Source organism: Sminthopsis crassicaudata, chromosome 6 (genome assembly GCF_048593235.1).
Source record: "Sminthopsis crassicaudata isolate SCR6 chromosome 6, ASM4859323v1, whole genome shotgun sequence".
Taxonomy (NCBI): domain Eukaryota; kingdom Metazoa; phylum Chordata; class Mammalia; order Dasyuromorphia; family Dasyuridae; genus Sminthopsis; species Sminthopsis crassicaudata.
Window position 1 is genome coordinate 144,417,351 of NC_133622.1, and position 15,360 is coordinate 144,432,710.

At 34.2% G+C, this 15,360-nt stretch overlaps 1 pseudogene; it reads left to right on the forward strand.

Moving 5' to 3' along the window:
• The first annotated feature begins 4,816 nt into the window (after window positions 1-4,816).
• The window catches only part of LOC141547296 (catenin alpha-3 pseudogene), a 79,478-nt pseudogene continuing 68,934 nt past the window's right edge, over window positions 4,817-15,360 (forward strand).

A 15,360-nucleotide genomic window follows, 5' to 3' on the forward strand; every position in this document is an offset into this window, starting at 1 on the left:
ATTCATATTATTTAAATTTCTATATGACATTAATGGAACTGATGCTGATGTTCTTTCATTTATCGACTTCTAATTTTTCCAAAGCCAATAACTTCTTTAAAGAGTGTTTTAATTACATATTACATTTGTTCTCATTTTTATTCAGTTTCCATGCATATGAATTTTGAATTTTTTTCCTAACAAGTTATTGGTATGATTATACAGAGGTAGTTAATTCAGGAATATTTTCTCATGTCAGTAAGGAATCATATACAGTCTGTTAAAAGAGTCATGTTTATTTTTTTTTAATCACATTCTGCATTTGCCATTGTCAAGGCCTTAATTTCCTTCATCAAAGAAAAAGTATTGGTGATATATAAGTATAAGATTTCTATGCAATTTACAAGTTTTCATTCCTAATTGCTGATCCATCCTAGAAAATATCTGCATTTGAACATGATTACTATTCGGAGGATTTTCTCATGTTATTTTTTTCCTTAAAATTTATTCATCTACTCTTTCTCTGCAATGGATATTAATGTATAAAACGTAATAATTTTTTATTGATCTCTTTGCATGTTGCCAACAATGATGATTCTTTCTGCTTTGGGATGGAAAACCAACATTTACCCAACTTCATTTGCTTCAACTAGGGGGATATGAGAACCATTATTTTATTTCTTTATAATTCTCAGTTGTCATTTGCTTAATGAGCAGAAAGGATGGCAAGAACAAATATAATTGATTTTCCACAATATTATGTCCATTGGTTGAGGGCTAGACAAATGCCTCTAATGTAGAGTATCAAATGTTCAGAAACATTTTAAATGGTGCTGTGAGCTATCTATCTTCTTTTCTGTCACTATCACAGTAGTGCAGGTGGGACTTTTACACTCCAGAAGACCAATATCTAGTTTCCTTTGTTTAATGCATTTCCATGGAATAATAATCTTCATCACCAAGTGGTGAATTTACCACAGATGAATCTGTTTCTGAACTTAGAAAAGATGCTTAAGATGGAGAGGGCTTGTGGGAAAAGGAGTCTGTTGCTAAGATGATATTTGATAATTTTTCAAAAGGGGCAAATCTTCTAAAGCCTGGACTCCAGAAAACTATTTGCCATTTAAATAAGATGCTAAGGAACTGGGAGTTGGTGTACATATGAAATAAGTAGATTTAAATTGATTTAATCAATTTTTCATATTATGGGGGTCTTATAAAACATACAATAGAGTTTGTTATCTCTGCTTTATTCTTTCCTATAATTGGATCATGCTTAATAGCCTGCCAATACAAACATGTATCTAATGTACTATTAATAACTTTCACTCAACTATGTAACCTATATATGACAAGCTCTATTCTAATCCTAATACTTTGTTTTTGTCTAAGAACAAAAATAAAGAACAACATAGGCATATTTCCTTAAAATTCCATATATTCATAGAAAGTTTTCATTTGTCAAAATGACCAAGGAGAGGAGATATATACATATATATATATGTATCTGTATCTCTCTATATAAATGTGTGTATATATATATACATATTTGAACAATGTGCACCTTGGTGAAATGTAACAATAAACCCACTCCCATTTAACTGATACTAGACACATTCCCATATTTATTTTATTTTTTGCTGCATCAATGGGGGTTAAGTGACTTGCCCAGGGTCACACAGCTAGGAAGTGTTAATTGTCTGAGACCAGAATTGAACTCAGATGCTCCTTACTGCAGGACTGGTGCTCTATCTGCTACTCAGGGCCTCCTGACTTCAGGATTGATGTTCTATCTACTATGCCACCTAACTTCCCCCATATTTATTCTTGTCATCCTAAACTTTAGGTTTATCTATGATTATGTTTGTGCATTTTAAAGAATGATTAATATACTTTTCCAGAGATATCTTAAGTAGTCAAATAATCTCAGAGTTAAACAATCATTAGTTATTTAATAAACTGATTTAAAAAATTAAAACTTTCATTAATACTTATTTTCTAAGTAATTATATTTGTATCTTTCTAAACATTAATGTTTCTAATTTTCTAGGTTTGAATAGATATTCAGGTTAAGAATAAATAATTAATGGAAAATTATATCAATAATAAAATAGAAAATGACCTATAACATTTTAACTGAGAAAAATGACAATCATTGTCAATCAACTATTTGCCATGACACCATTCCAAGTAGTTTAAATTTATAGGGGGGAAAGATCACATTGAAATAATATGAAATATGTGATACAAAATTTTAAAATAATGCTACTTCTAAGAATAAGGAATTGTATATAATATATGGAATAATTTTTTCATGTATTTGCTTTTACTTTTTTTTCCCCTCCTTTTTCTCCTGAATAAAAACAGAGAAATCAGGCAGATTTTAAGGAAGCATGATGTATACATGAATTACTTCAATTCTGAACTGGAAGTTTTGGCTCATGCCATTCAGCAATGGGAACTGTTTGATTGACATACACATGGGGTATGCTAATTAGATCAAACTGGACATTTTCTTTCCATGAAATCCATCCCTGAATCTGTGATTGTGTTTATATGTCAGCCTCCCCAAATGTGGGGATTTTATATTTTTTATTAAACTATTCAAACAAATGTCTAGTCAAATTCAACCATTTAAAGCTATTTAATTAGAATACTTACATGAAGTATTATGCTTAATACTTCTGTTAAATCACTAAGGTAAAACTAATACAAGCATTTAAGCAAAGTAAACATCCTTCTGTTCTCTGACTACAGCTGCCCTCTCTAAAAGAAAATAATTGTCAGAACACCTAATTCAAGAATCTTGAATAGACACAGGTATTCAGGGACATGCAAAAATTGTGAACAAGAATTCTGGATATGCTTTTGAAGATCCCATTCTGCACAATGATAAAAAGCTACAGAAAGTTTTCAAATATGTCATTATTCTTTCCCTCTACTCCAAGCTTGCTGGTGAAGTGTTACATGGCACAAGTCCAGTAAGTAATTTCCAGGCAATTAATTTAGTTCCAATTCTAAATCAGAATATTTTATAGATAGTTTGCAGGCTGGATACCTTGAAAAAGGTAAGCAATTTGTGAATCCATCTCAGTGTAGAGGGAATAGTATTGATTTTGATTCTGACCTTCCTTTTTAACAGGCATTAGTATTGTGCAACACAATCTTATCTTTTGCTTCATGTGTAGTTAATGCAATAATGGACAGAAGCCAAAGTCTCCAATTCCACAGTTATGATTTTGCATTGAAACAAAATAAAAAGATACTCACTGACCATCTAAAGTCTTTCCAGTTTCTGGACACTACAAAGAGGGCTGCCACAAACATTCTTGCCCATACAGGTCCCTTTCCCTTCTTTAAGATATCTTTGGGATATAAGTCCAATAGTAACACTGTTGGATCAAAGGGTATGCACAATTTGATAACTTTTTGAGCATAATTCCAAATTGCTGTCCAGAATGGCTAGATGTATTCACGTTTCCACCAACAATGTATCAATGTCCCGGTTTTCCCACATCCCCTCCAACATTCCACATTATCTTTCCCTGTCATTCTAGCCAATCTGACAGGTGTGTAGTGGTATCTCAGAATTGTCTTAATTTGCATTTCTCTGATTAATAATGACTTGGAGCATCTTTTCATATGGCTGGAAATAGTTTCAATTTCTTCATCTGATAATTATCTGTTCATATTCTTTGACCATTTATCAATTGGAGAATGGTTTGATTTCTTCTAAATTAGAGTAAATTTTCTATATAGTTTGGAAATGAGGCCTTTATCAGAACCTTTGACTGTAAAAATATTTTCCCAGTTTATTGCTTAATTCTTGGGAGATCTTTATCTTTTCCAATTCACATTTCAGGAAGCTGTTTTCTTTTTCCACTTTATCAAATTTTTCTTTAAGTGAGTTACAAGCCTTTCCTATACTTTCTTGCATAGGTTCTCTTTCCTTTCCCAATTTTTCTTCTAGCTCTGTTTTAAGATTTTTTTTTTACAATTTCTTCTAGGAGAAGCTTGTGTTATAGAGACCTGGTTACATCCCCATTTGGGGTTTTGTGGGGGGGACTGTCTGCGATTAGTCTCCTCAGGGTTGAAAACTTGCTCTCTTTCTGTATAGAAACTATCAATGGTCCATTTGGCTTTTTTATTCATTTTTTTCCCAAGCCCTTAGGGTCAGCCTTCAGGGCAAAGAGGTTACCAGCTTCCTCTGCAGAGCAGGGATAGATATATGGACAGTAGTTATCTTGCAAAAGGGCTGCAAAGAGCATCTGAACTGTGGAAGTGCTCTGGGAAAAGCCCTGCACTGAAACTGTCTCTGCCCTGGGTAGCACAAGGCAAGCTGGGGAAGTGCCCAGCTAAGAGCTCCACTGTTTGGATTAGTGACTGCCCTGGGGAAAGAGTCTGAGTAGCAAAAGTGTCACTGCCCCAGACAGAACCCCACTGTGGGGATTAGCAATTGCTCTGAGCAGCTCACCAGAAGTGTCTCTGCCCTGGAGAGCACCGTCTCCCTGCAAAAGTTCTATTGGCCCAGGCAAAGTCCACTCCCTCCCACACTGTGCAGATTAGAGGTTGCTCTGAGCTGAGTCCCCCTGCCTTGCAGATTTGTGACTGTCTTTGGCAAAAGCCCAGTGTTGCAGAATGTGACTGCACAGCTGTGTTGTGGTCTGTGCTCAGTCACTCACTTCAGTTTTGGGTGGGTGTAGCCAGATCCTGTTAGATTTTGGCATTTTTTAGAGTACACTCTACCTTTGGCTTTAACTTTTCTGCTGATCTACTGCTTTGCAACCAAAGCAAAGCAGCCAACCTGTGGTAGAATCCTCTTGTAAATTTTCCAGCCATGGAGACTGCCCGGCCCAATGCACTCAGTATGCTAGCCTCTGGTTCTACCTCCCTGCTTGTGCTGGACTGCTCCTGCCACTCAGGAGATACCTTTTCTGTCGATCTTCGAGATTATCTTTGGCTGGTAAGTTGTTGCACTTCCAATCTGTGTGAATTTTACCAGTCAAGTGCTACTTTTGAGGCTGAATTTGGTAATTAGTAGTGAGGGAGTGAGAGGAGTTTAGAATGTTGCCTGTGTGTTCTCCGCCATCTTGGCTCCACCTGAGTAGAGATTCTTAATGCAGGGAGCTCAATCAGGAGGCAATTGCAATGGCCTAAGTAAGAAGTGCTGATGATATGAACTAGATTTCTGTTTGTGTGAGTAGCAAGAAGGATACATATGAGTAAATTGTTCAGTTGTTTCTGATTTTTAATGACCTTATTTGGGATTTTCTTGGCAAAGATAATGGTATGCTTTCTCCAGTTAATTTTATAAATGAAGAAATAGGTAAACAAAGTAAAATACTTACTAAAGAGATATCCAGATAGTAAGCTTCTGAAGCAAAATTTGAACTCAGTTCCACCAAAGTCCATTGCACCACTACTTAACCCATATAAGAATAAGACTTTTTTTTTTTTTTTTTTTTTTTTTTTTTTTTTACAATTAGAAGATAAACACAATCTGAATGTGCTTTGGAATATGAAAGACCTGGATCCAAGTTTTATGTTTTAAATGTGATGAACAAATTCTTTAATTTCTTAAAGCCCTAGGTAATCTAAATGCTTTGTTAGAGCAGAATTTCATTAGTGCAAGGAGTTTCTACACTCCAATTCTCTATATTGTTGAAATCACAGGATTGGATCCTCCTTTCTCTTCCCTCTTATTCTATGCTAGTAAACCAACATATCTTTCACATGTGCTGCCTCTATACTGTATACTTATTAATCCTCTAAATTTACAATGGTCTGTTACCATTCCTTTTTAAAATTGTTTCCTGTCATCTTTATTCTTCTTTTTCACTGTTAAACCACTCTCTATAGGAAAGATCTTTCATTTTTCATATTGTTAGCAGGTTCTGCCATTTTAAGTCTAAACTCCCATGAAACTAAATGTATTTAGTTCTTCCAATCCCATGAAATCATTAGATTCCCTGAGTCACTTTTGAAATGCTTCTTTGGAGTCTTTCCAATCTGTCTGCATCTTTCTCACACAAAGGGATAGTAACTCCAAATGTATTAGGGGAATAGATTAAATTGACAGGTTTATTTAATCATTGAGTGCTGAAATTCTAAATTGTGTTAGCATGAATCAAACTGAGAGATTTGGATTGGATGTAATTAATTAGAAGAGATGGATGGATGAGCCAAGAAATAAGATCCATTTTGGTAAACTAGAAAGTTTTAGGGATTTGTCCCCCTAAAACTAACTTGAGGTAGTCACTGACCTGACCCTAAAGAATGTACTAGTGTGTTGTTAGTAACTTGCAAAATGAACTATTACTTGAAACTGGAGGGAGCAGAGACTTTAAAAAAGACAGGGGGCAAAAAGATTGAAGTCATGTATATTGCCTAAGGCATTATTCTAAATAATCTCTTCAGCAGTTGCTTGCACAGGGGCAAAAGTGGTAGAGAGAAGTCAGGAAGTTACCTGAGCTTTCCTCCATTTTTTTTCAGAAGCAATATTAAATCAAGTTTCTAAAAGGAGTGACATACCCCCCCAAAAAAATAAACACACACACAGTGAAAAAAAAAAATCCAGTCAAGGAATTCAGGAAAGATCTATTTAATTTGGGGGATCAGAATCCATGCAGAATCACACTCATGCAGTGTGAGTAGAACTTAGTAGAGGCAGTATCCAGGCAAGCAAGAGGAAGGCTTTTACTAAAGCACAAATTAGTAACCAGGGCCCCTTACTCCTGGTTTAGCAGGCCAATGGAACAACAAGACAGTTATGAGACTTCCAGACCTAATAAAGAAGCAGTTTCTCAGTTCCAGAAACCAGGGTGAAGCAGGCACAACTAGGCTGGGCTCAACCCAACTTATAAAGTGTTAGACCCAGAGGCCTTGTCACAGAAAGGCAGGCATCAGGCCCTTGGCCCCTAGTACATGAATCTTGGGACAGTGACTTCAGTACTCAGGAAGAAATCTCAACTTTAAAAGAATTAAGCAAAATAAAAAGGAGCCCTGAAATGTAAAAAGTGACAGGGGTATACAAACAAACTCAGAAGAAAACAATGTCAAAATATCTACATGAGAACCTCACAGGGGAATATCAATTGGAATCAAGCCCCAAAAGTCCTCTTGTAAGAGCTCAAAAAAGGATTTCAAAAAAATTAAATAAAAGAATTAGAAAAATGTTGGGGGGAAATGAGAGATATGCAAGAAAATTATGAAAGAAAACATCAACAAATTTAGAAGAAGGACAAAATTTGAGTGAGGAAAGCAAATCTTTTAAAATAAATAGAATGAATAAATAAATTAGAAGAACATAGGATCATTTACCTCTTAGACCTGTGGAGGAGGAAGAAATTTGTGACCAAAGAAGAACTAAAGGTCGTTACTAATCACAAAATAGAAATTTTCTATTATATTAACTTAAAAAGCTTTTGTACAAATAAAACTAATGTGGAAAGAATTAGAAAAGAAGCAATAGACTGGGGAAACATTTTTACAGCTAAAGGTTCTGAAAAAGGCTTCATCTCCAAAATATATAGAGAATTGACTAATTGATAAGACATCAAGCCATCCTCCAATTGATAAATGGTCAAAGTATATGAACAGAAAATATTCAGATGAAGAAATTGATTTCTAGGTGTTGCAAATCATTGTTGATCAGAGAAAGACAACTCTGAGATACCACTACACACCTGTCAGATTGGCTAAGATGACAGGAAAAAATAATGACGAATGTTGGTGAGGATGTGGGAAAACTAAGACACTGATGCATTGTTGGTGGAGTTGTGAACAGATTCAAGCATTCTGGAGAGCAATTTGGAACTATGCTCAAAAAGTTATCAAACTGTGCATACCCACTTTGATCCAGCAGTGTTACTACTGGGCTTATATCCCAAAGAGATCTTAATGAAGAGAAAAAGGCCCGTATGTGCAGAAATGTTTGCGGCAGCTCTTTTTTGTAGTGGCCAGAAACTGGAAATTGAAGGGATGCCCATCAATTGGAGAATGGCTAAATAAATTGTGATATACGAATATTATGGATTATTATTGTTCTATAAGAAATTCCCAGCAGTATGAATACAGAGAGGCTTGGAGGAACTTACATGAAATGATGCTAAGTGAAATGAGCAGAACCAGGAGATTATTATATACTTCAACAACAATACTATGTGATGATCAATTCTAATGAACATGGCTCTCTTCAACAATGAGAGGATGCAAATCAATTCCAAATGATCTGAAATAAACAGAACCAGCTATACCCAGAGAAAGAATAGTGGGAAATGAGTATGGATCACAACATAACATTTCTACTCTTTTCTGTTATTGTTGCTTGCATTTTTGTTTTTTTCTTCTTAGGTTATTTTTATATTCTTTCAAAATCTGATCTTTCTTGTAAAACAAGATAACTGTATAAATATGTATACATATATTGTATTCAACAAATACTTTTAACATATCTAATATGTATGGGACTATCTGCCACTTAGGGGAAAGGAGGGAGGGATGGAGGGGAAAAATTGAAACAAAAAATTTTGCAAGGGTCAATGTTAAAAAATTACCCATGCATTTGTTTTGTCTATAAAAAGCTATAATAAATAAATGAAATAGAATTTTTAAAAATAAAAAGGAGGAACAAATCTACTGAAGGATATAACTTTAGTAAATTTGACCCAATGGAAAAGAAGGTATAAAAGTTAACTAAAGAAAATAATTCATTAAAATTAGAAATGGTAAAGTGAAAGTAAATGAAAGAAAAATAAAATGAAAAAAATAATTTTAAAATAAAAGGAAATGTAAACTAATGGATTAGAAAAAGAACTGCCTGGAATATGGATGCAGGAGAGATAATTTAAGAATTATTAGAGTACCTGAAAGCCATGATTAAAAGAGAGAGAGAGAGGGACTGGACAGCAATTTTCCAAGAATTTATGAAGGAAAACTGTTCTGATATTCTAGACCCAGAGAGTATAGTAGTCATTGAAAATCCACCAGTCATTTCCTGAAAGCAATCCCAAAATGAAAACTCCAAGGAATATTGTAGCCAACTTCTAAACTATCAAGACAAATAGAAAACAGTACAAATTTTCCAGAAAAAAAAAAAGAAATAAACAACAAAAATAATAATTAAAGTATCAAGGAACCACAGTCAGGTCCAAATAGAATTTAACACCTTCCACATTAAATTACTAGAGTATTTGTAATATGATATTCTGTAAGGCAAAGAATCTATCCAGAAGAAAAAAAAGTGAGCATACTCTTTAAGAATAAAAGATAGACATTCAAACTTTCCTGAAGCGAAACTAAGAGCTGAACAGAAAATTTGATCTTCGAAAAGGTATGACCAGATTTGACCACAAATGACCAGGATACACATGTGGAGAGATGACAATTATAGGAATATGCATTGCCATACATGAAGAAAGTACAAGTGTAATACATGTACTATAAACATAAATAGCAAAGATAACTTTCAACACTTAGGAATTACCCACATTTCCCTTCTGATATTAGTGCTTACTCCTTACATACAGAGCTGCTATCATCTGCTGATCTGATGATACCCTTGAAGGGTATCTGCAAACTGGTTACGCTGTTCTCCATGATACTGCCTCTATTGAAACCCACCGTTATCCTCTCCTACCATATGTTCCTCTTCTACTAACTGACAATTGCTATCCATTCTTTTTCCCATAGGGAGAAATCTCTACTTTTTTTCTTATCTGATGGTTTTTTACAAATTCATTCCCATAAGCAGTATCCAGACAGGTTAAAAAAAAAAAAAAAGTCCTTAAACTTAGACTATATGCGGTTTTTTTTGTGTATTTTCTTTTTGCTGAGGCAATAGGGTTAAGTGACTTGCCCAGGGTCACACAGCTAGGAAGTGTTAAGTGTCTGAGATCAGATTTGAACTCAAGTTCTCCTAACTTTGGGGCTGGTGTTCTATTCACTGAGTCACCTAGCTGCCCTGACTGTGTGTATGTGTGTGTGTGTTTTTAATTCTTTTGTTTTTATCTGAACTGCCAAACCTTGATTTCAATCTATTAAATTACTTGGAGTGGAAAAAAAAATTATTTCAACTCAACATACTTTTTCTGATCAATGGACATCCACCTACGGGAGCTTCACATCATTAGACTAAAAGAATCTGAGCCTAGTGATCTTTTGTCCTACAGTCTTGCCACTCAGAAAAGAAAAAAAAATGTGCCCTTCAACTCTACTTCAACTCAACAGAAGTATATATATATATATATATATATATATATATATATATATATATATATATATATATATATATATATATATATATATACATAGATATATTTACTATAAGTTTTTTATTTATTTGGTTAGTATAAATAAAAGTATATATATACATGTATATATATATATATAAAAGAAAAAAATTAAAATTCAATAAGATTAAAAGTTTTACATTACTACATGGGAAGATAATAATTTTAAGTTTTAATAAATCTATCTTCATTAGGGTACTTAGAAGTGGTATACTTAGAGGGTATGGATATAAATAGACTTTGATATAAAAATAACTGAATCAAAAAACATAGAAACAATAATTTTATTAAAGAGAATGACAATAATAAAACAACATATCTGAATTTATGGGTTGAAACTAAAGAAATATTTGGGCAAAATTGTATACATCTAGTGGTTATGTAAATAAAATAGAGAAAGGTCAGATTAGTGAAATGGATATGCAATTTTAAAAGCTAGGAACAGAACAAATTAAAATTCATCTGGAAGAGCAAAAGATCAAGAATATCAAAGCAATTAATGAAAAAAAAAATCCTTGGTACATATTGGTTTACCAGTACTAGACCTAAAACTATATTATAAAGCAGCAGTAATCAAAATCATTTGGTATTGGTTAAAAAAGTAGAGTGGTGGATCAATGTTACACATGACACAATTATCAAGGCCTATGGTAATCTAGCATTTGATAAACCCCCAAAGTCCAGCTTCTAGGATAAGAACTCACCATATGCCAAAAATTGCTGGGGAACCTGGAAAATAATGTCAGAAACTCAGCAAAGAACTACATTTCATATCCCATACTAAAATAAGCTCAAAATGGGTATACAATTTGGGCATAAATAAGTAAGCAAATTAGGAAAGCAAAGGATAATTTAACTATCAGATCTTTGGAGAAGGGAGGAAGTTGTGACCAAGGAAGAAGTGGAGAATATTATGAAAAGCAACTTTGGAAACATTAAATTAAAAAAAATTTTGCAGAAGACAAACTAACAGAAACAAGATTAAGAGGCAAGTACAAAGCTGGGAATTTTTTTTTTTTTTTTTTTTTTTTTTTTACACAGCCAATGTTTCTGATAAAGGTCTGATTTCAAAAATAAATAAAGAAATGTGTCAATTTATAAGAATATAAGTCATTCAATTTCATTAATATATCGTCAAAGATATGAACACACAACTTTCAGATGACGAAATTAAAGCTATCTATAGTCACATAAAAAAGTGCTCCAAATCTTTATTGATTTGAGAAACTAATTAAAACAACTCTGAGGTACCACCTCATACCTCTCAGTTTGACTAAAATGACAGCAAAAGATAATGATAAATGTTGGAGGGAATGTGGGAAAACTGGGTCAACATGAAAGACTTGAGTCTATTCAGTAGTTCTGTCATCCAAACCAATCCTGGTACACTTTGGATAGAAAATGCCATCTGCATCCAGAAAAAGAACTAAGGAGATTGAATGTGAATGAACACATGATATGGTCATTTCTTTTTTTCTTTTGTTTTGTTTTGTTGTCCTTTCCCATGGTTTTTCCTTGTTCTGATTTTTCTCTCCTAACATGATGCATAAAGAAATGTGTATTAAACACAAATAAAACAAATAAAAACCATGTATTATGGGCCAGAACTCTGAAACCAGGATTCTTACAAGATTCCTACAAGTCAGTGGAATTGATGATACAATGGTTATCTAGTTTAACATGGTGCTTAATAGCTCTTTAAGTTCAGTATGATTGATTTAATCTTACAACAAATAATGGTTTCCAGTAATATAATGCTTGGTTTATACTCAATATAGAGCATATAAGCTGGGAGCTTCAGCCAGAGTCAGAGCTAGAGAAGACAGAGGATTCTGGGAGCTCAAGCTCTCAGAACCAAGGAGAGAGATTCATTCCATCTTCATCAGCACAGTGGCTGGCCTGGCTGCCTGCACTTCCTCTACTGAGACCAAAGCCAGTCTAAAAAACTCTTCAGAAAGCTGCCCAGCCCCAGGCAAGGCAACTAGATTGTGAAGGAGATAATAAAGGATTTGGACACCTGGCTATTCTCAAGGCGATTACTCTGAAACAAAGGCTGCTCCAGAGACCTCCAGAAAACCAAAAAAGAACACTACAACCAGGCCTATAAATATGTTGAAAAAATTAAGTAAAATGGATATTTATCATGGATACAGATTCATTGGATAAAGTTCTCTTGTTTCTGTATTTGAAAAAGTGGTGTGCTTGGTCAAAAAATATGTTTCTAAGCAGAACTACTTCTGATTCCTTGTATACTAGGATTTTGTATTTAGTTGATAAATTTCGCTGCATGAAGAATGCTAACTTTATCACCTGTTTCAAATCCAGTCTTGAGGATTATCTATTTTATGTTTTTGGTTTGTTTATCCTATATCATAACAAAAGCAAGAGATTTCAAAACAATTCAAAACAGTGATAAAATAGGTCAGAACTCAGAGATCTCTAGGCAGGATTGAAGAATACAAGCAATAAGACACAAAACTTGTAAAGCATATTGGGGAATCTTACTAATGAAGTAAAGATTCTGAAAGAAAAGATGGCAATTTTAGAACACACATATAAGTAAAAATAAGAAAAGATAGTAATTTGAGAGAAGCAAACAGCAATTTATAAAGTTCAAGCCAAAAACAAATAAAAATTAAATCATTCCCAGTGAGTTGGAAACCCTGCCTAGGAAAAAAAAAAAAAAAAAAAAAAAAAAAGATGTATAAAAGTAATTGAATAATCATTTGTTTAACCCAGCAATGCCATTACTGGGTTTGTATGAGAAGGAAATGATAAAGAAGGGGAAAAGGATCCATGTGAAGATGAGTTAGCACTCTAGATACCTTAGAATCAGCCAGAGTCAGGATAAGCAAAAATCCTTAGTCCTTAGTCTTTATTCATGGTCTTAGGGATAGAAGTGAATTGGATCAAGACAGGATCTGCACAACCTCTCCTCTCTTTTTTCTCCCACACAAGGTGACTCTGTCTTGTCTTACTCCACCCCCTAATCCTCCCCACAGTTCTTTGTATCCACCAAAGATTGAACCATCACAAAATAGTGGGAAGGGCCACATTCCAAGCATATGCTAATAGAGTATTGTCCAAACGGTAATTAGCTTTAAGTGCTGGGTTGTCTGACCTCAGTGCATCAACTCAGAATTTCAGCCCTTTACAAATCCACATGTGAAAAAATGTTTGCAGCATCTCTTTTTGTGGTAGCAAAATAATTGGAAAAGTAATGGATGCCCATCAATTGGGGAAGGGCTGAACAAGTTGTGGTATATGAAGATAATGGGATATTATTGTTGTATAAAAAATTGATGAACAAACTAATGTTAAAAAGGCTTGGAAAGATTTACATGAACTAATGCTGAGTGAAACAAGTAGAACCAGGAATATGTTGTACACAATAACAATAAGAATGTCCTATGATCAACTATGAAAGATTTAATTGTTCTTAGTGGTTCAGTGATCCAAAGCAATCCCAAAAGACATCTGCATCCATAAAAAGAACTAAGGAGACTGAATATAAATCAACACATTCTATGTTCACTTCTTTTTTCTTTTTTTTTTTTTTCCCTCTCTCATTCAATTGCTCTTTTGCTCTGATTTTTCTCTCCCAACATGATTCATAAAGCAATGTGTATTAAAAGTAAATAAATTTGCTACACTCAAAAAGTAATTATTTGTTCATAAAACTTCTTACTATAACTATGGAATAAAAAATAAACATCTCATCATAATGTCTTTCACAGTCTGGCTTCAAAACATCTTTTCAAAAAAAGATTTCACAGTATTCCCCTTTAGAGGATGGGGGATTATGTTAATAACACTCTGTCATCTCATGGATCAAACTATAGCTGATGCTAAAAGTTTAGCTTGATGAGATGCGCGGTTCCTGCAAAACAAGAGAAGGGAATTGTAAGGATGTAGTTCCCGCAAAACAAGAGAAGAGAATTGTAAGGGCCCTTTAAATGGGCAGACAAGGTGCAACAGGAGATTGAGGCCCGGAAGAAATCTCTTTGGATATTAGGACTGCCTTGTAGGTGGGATCTTGGCCATACTGAGATAGCTTTGTAATGGGTGACTCTCTTACTGATTGGCTGCGTGTGTGACCTCATAGGTCCTATATAAGCCCACTGCAGACAGCAGTCGCTCTCTTTAACCTGGTGCTCTTTAACCTGGCTCCCTAACCTAGGTGGCCAAGCCAAGATGGGTAGCCAAAAGAGGTAAGGAGTTTGGTAGTGAACACGTGGGTCTTCTGACCAGGTATTCACTCAGAAACCAACAAGTCAGGGCATCAGTCAGGGCATTATGTGAGTAGGTATAATAAAGGCTTTTAAGATTACATGTGGCTGTTCTTGAGTGTGCTATCTATCAGTAATTAAACTATAGATTCAAGAAATCATGGCCAGAGACCTTTGAAGACCTCAGAGGAGAGAGGCCAGCCGGGTAGAAAGAACATAATTCAAATCTGTATTCAGAAACTAGCTATGTATGCCATTTAATCTCTTGCTGCCTCATTTTCCTTCTCTTGAAAATGGGGATAATAATGGCACTTATCTCCCAGAGTTACTGTGTGCATCAAATGATATAATATGTTTATAAACTTTTTTATCACATTGCCTGGCACATAATAAGTATTAACTTCTACCATATGTAGAAAAAAAAAAAAAAAGAAGAATATTGTAATGAAAAACAGGGAAATAGAGAGGGGAGAAATCCACTAATATAAAGAGGTATATAGAAGATGAGGAATTTTTAAAAAATCATTAGATTTGGTACTTATTTTTTAGTCAAACTAACTGATCATTTAAATTGGGGTTCAATCACCCATCTTCATGAATTTGTGGGAGGTGTAACCCATTCTTGTGATGTATTCTCATCATCTATGCCTCTTAGAAATGCCTTTACTCAAGTCTTAGATTAAGTGCTACATCATTAATAAAAATTACCTTGGTCTCTTCCCACCTCACTCTGGATGCAATTATGAAAGCTCTCCATTCTCAAATACCCTTTGTTTACTTATCTATTCATATGTTGTATCCCTTCTAAGTAGAAGGTTAAGTTTAGTGAGAATAAGGAATGATTTCAAATTTATTTTTGTGAC